General features: G+C 36.6%; 1 pseudogene; it reads right to left on the bottom strand.

Moving 5' to 3' along the window:
• LOC120781352 lies at positions 1–2094 on the bottom strand (annotated as a pseudogene).
• Between the last annotated feature and the right edge of the window lie 2560 nt (positions 2095–4654).

Below are 4654 nucleotides of genomic sequence, written 5' to 3' on the forward strand. Positions count from 1 at the left end.
TATGATTATTTCTCTTACATTTTTATTTCTATTATTCAATGTAAAACTATTACAACTGTGTGAGGTGTGCACTACTTAACATATTTTGCTATGCAAAGTTCTTCATTTAATCCCAGTACTTGATTAGGCCATCCCAACCGGCTGTTACCACTTTGCTTGCTTCATGCGGATGCCACATTGCGCTTATACACACACCCTCATGCGCCTGCCATTTCTTGTACATTTTCGTTGTCTTCCAGTCCCATATATAGCATTTACCGTCTCCATCTCCGCTAACTAAATAACTCATGTCGGGCGAAAAATCTAGCTGACAGGCGTAACCCGAAACCATATGTCCACTGAAGGTCTTCTTACGATTCATTTTAAAACGGTTTAACGCGGAGAATATCACGATTTTATTATCTAAAGACTGACACGCCAGCCATTTGCCATTTGGTGCAAGCGTCACTGCCGGCATGGAATGCATGGTGGGATCGGCTATGTACTTCATATCGACTGGTATATCCCATTCCCAAATACGCATCGATTTGTCGTCAGAGGTAGTAACAAAACGTCGATTTTCATCGACAAATGTAATTGTGTTTACTGCACCCAAGTGGCGATCATATTCCTGAACAATATCTCCGCTGCGTGTGTCCCACTGTGGATTAAAATTAAATATTAGTACATAAATATTTTTAGAAGTGAAAAAAATACTTACGCAAATTATTTTCTTATCAGATGTGCCAGCAACAAAGAGATGTTGCTTGCTGTTGTCCGGATGGAACTTGACGCAGAAGGGCATCTTGCGGGCTGTGAAACGTGATATAACCTCACCAGTTTCGGCATCCCACATTTTTATATAACGATCATAGGAAGCGGAGAGAAATTTGGTGCCTTTATTGTTCCAAGCTATGTCCTTGATCGCCTGCCTATGCCCAGAGAATGTACGAATACAACGTCGCTCGCCGAACACTTCCCACAGTTTCACGCGGCAATCCATTGAGCCCGAAAGCAGTAAGTGAGCTGTTTGAGGGAACCACCGAATTGACGAAATACCCTTTGTGTGCCCAGTCCAAGTGTGAATGTGTGATTTTGGTAAGAAACATTTGTTTGGAGCGGACGTTGAACGCAAGTTAATACCCAAGTCATGTGGAGCATGTAAGTAAGAACGACCCTGATAATCGTAGGCGTCCTTGACTGTAAATAAATTAATTAGGTATTAAAACAACGGTTTCTACGCCAATTAAGAAGAATATTAAAACAATATTTTAGTAACTTACTGTGAAGAACAGATTTTTCCTCCAATGGCTTATCTTCAACAATGCGATTGCGCCTATGTCTTTTGGCAAGAATCTCTTCCAGTTCTGCTTTTTCTTGGTCATTTGGACGTGCTATGGATTGTTCATCTTGATATTTACCCAAGGACCAACGAAACCTTCAATGTCTTCTGGATTGTCGTTTTTATCTTGTTTACGTTTCCTTTTCAGTTTCGGTGATTCAAACACAGTTTTTCCATCATCATCATATGCCGATTGTAAATCACCGACAAATCCTTGACCGTCTGCAACTTCGTCGACTGAGGGATCCAATGCATAACCATAAGTGTGGAATGTGCGTCGCTGATTTTCAAATTCAAATGCATTAATGTGCGCCTTTTCCACATATCCAGAGAGAGTGTTGCGCGGCGCTTGCATTTGTTGTGTTAAGTTTGGATTTTCCGGCCCTTTCACAGGTGCGTATAGTTCCTCAAATTTTGGATTATATGTCACTTCTTTCACAGTAGGATCAATTGTGCGCGATACATCAATGGCGTTCATCGGCACAACTTCAGGAGCTGCGCAAACGGCGAAGGATTTAGCAATGGACAGTGTGGGGTCGACGGGCTTCAAATGTGCGACTGCATCGGTAGTCTGTGCTTTAGTTGTCACTTTTTTGGTGACTTCGTTTGCTTCAGAATCACTTTCCGATGAACTGTCATAATTGTGGATGCCCAACATGTTGCTCGTTTTAATATATTTTCACTTTAAAAATAATATTAACGCTTTGTAATCAAATGCGTGCTAAAAATAATAAGAGCACAAATGAATGTTAGCTGTTTACAACCATGGTATATATAGTAAACGCGACTGACATTTCTACAGTGTTGTAAAAATTTACGATATGAAGCGGGGAACACAGTGTTGCAAAGTAACTTGAATTTATTTTTTAAGCTTCAGCAGAGAACGTATATCAGAGAACGTATAGAGAAAGCAGAGAACGTATATTTATAGTTTACGATGTCGAGAATTTAGCGATATTTCAATTTTGGGATATTTACTGATTAGGATGAGCGTGTTTCACCACTTAACATCAGGGGACACGAAAAAAGCAGAATTGAGCATTTTCAGTTTTAAATGAGAAAAATAATGGTAATTCCAATGTTAAGGAATGTACACTTAGAGATTCCCTTTTTTACTATGCGCAAACGATGCTGCATATAATTTATAAAAATAAAAAATAAAATTTAAAAAAAGTTTATTGGAAAATTTAATGATACAGTTTATTTCAAATATATTTCCTTATCATGACAAACAAAAAAATCCATTTTTTAACATGAACTAGTAAAGCTATGACAAAAAAACGTTAATTCAGGATTGACAAAAGTATACATACAGTACATACATAACTTATCTTAGAGCGAAAACTCTGTGGTTAACATTAGGTAACCTGATTTTTTAGTAATTAGTTGGTCCACCGTTTGCATCAATAACAGCCTGTAGCTGTCGTGGCATCGAAGCTACTAAATTTGTCAATTCTGCGTTCTTTGAGTACTGCAGAGCTGGAAATCTGATTTTTTTAATTTTTCTTTCTAAAATTTCCCAGACATGTTCAATAACATTCAAATCTGGACTTTGAGGTGGTGTGTGTAGTTGCTTTGGAGCGTGATAAAGCAACCAATCGCTTTGACAATATGGGCCGTGTGCTTTGGATCGTTATCCTGTTGAAAGATCCAGCCTGCACCAAGCTCCAAACTATCCACTGAAGGCTTCAGATTAGCTTCCAATAATGCCTTGTATTTAAACCGATCCATATTACCCTCAATAAAAGCAAGCTTTCCAACTCCAGATGCCGCAACAGCTCCCCACACCATTACGTTGCCGCCACCATGCTTTACTGTTGGTACTATATTTTTCGGATTTAGTGCAGTTTTTTTTTTCTCCAAACTTTTGCCCTTCCATCGCTGCCGAATATATTAAACTTCGATTCGTCTGTAAACAAAACTTTTTGCCAAAAATCCATTCTCTTGTCCAAATGTGCTTTGGCGAACTCTAAGCGAAGTTTACGATTTTTTTCAGAAATAAGATCCTTTTTACGAGGTGCTCTACTGTGGAAGCCGTTATTGTTCAGAGCGCTTCGAATTGTTCTTGGATGGACAGACTTATTTGATGAGCTTGCTATGTTTTCGGCTAATTTTAGAGCAGTAGCCATTTTTTTCATAGTTTTTAACTATGGTCTGTACTGTTGGACGACTTAAATTTAAAATTTTGAAATTTCGCCATAAGATTTGTTCTCATTTCTGTGCTGTACAACAAGGTTTCTTACGTCAATAGAAATTTCTTTTCGAGGAGCCATTGTTGATGCTTAAGTGATTAAACCACAACTAAATTAAATACCAGCAAATCAGACTACATAATAAAGGAAAAAATATGGAAAAAAACGGTACTTTATCCTTATAGCAACACAGAATATCGATCTACCTGCTAAGAAACCGCTCTTGTATGTAGACTTTTGTCAAGAACGTTTTTGGGTTTTTCCACCATAACCTTTTTATATTAAGTTAGGTAATGGATTTTTTTTTGGTATATGTCATTATAAAAGGATTTAAAATAAAACTGTGTACCTCCATTTTTCAAAAAAGTGATTGTACTTTTCTACACAACAAATACAAGCGGTGTATAGACTTTGTGTATGTACATATATTTGTTATGAAATCACATACATAGTATGTACATAGTATATATTTTAAAATTAAGCTATTTTATGATAAATTCCATTAAATCTTTGCAAATATATAATTCAATAAATAACTCGATATCATGTTAGAAGACCAAGCGGTCACATTACCCATAATTATGTTTGCATGTAAAACAAATACAAAAAGAACCATACTATTTGTAAATTTGTCTACATCAACAAATGTATGTAAATATGTACATTCAATGCTTCATGCGAAATTTCCGTTGACGCGGGCATCAATAGCGAAATAATGTGCCATAATCAAAGATACAGATTTTTGTGGTTTGTTAAAAATAAAAATATAATATGGCACATAAGCAAAGGAGTGCGGATACTGTAATCAGTGTACTTAAAACAATAAGTTCTTTTAAGCAGCTAGATATAGACAGTTAAGAGGAATGATTTTCATTTAAGCGGAGTACTACTCAACCAGGATTCACTGTACATATAAATCAGAGGAAAATTGAATATTTTCTTTGACTATGTTGTCAATTTTATTCTAATATATTTGAATACTTATATTTGCGGGGTTGTCACTTTTCCTTTCCATACAAATGCCAGAAATTGTTAAATTTATGATTTTGAGCTTTTGCCATCGTCGCGAAAAGACGCTTGTTGGCAAAGGCATGCTCGGGAGATGTAATGGGGTTTGTTTTTTTGAATGAAGTAAGTTTGC

The sequence above is a fragment of the Bactrocera tryoni genome, unplaced genomic scaffold (genome assembly GCF_016617805.1).
Source record: "Bactrocera tryoni isolate S06 unplaced genomic scaffold, CSIRO_BtryS06_freeze2 scaffold_64, whole genome shotgun sequence".
NCBI lineage: Eukaryota > Metazoa > Arthropoda > Insecta > Diptera > Tephritidae > Bactrocera > Bactrocera tryoni.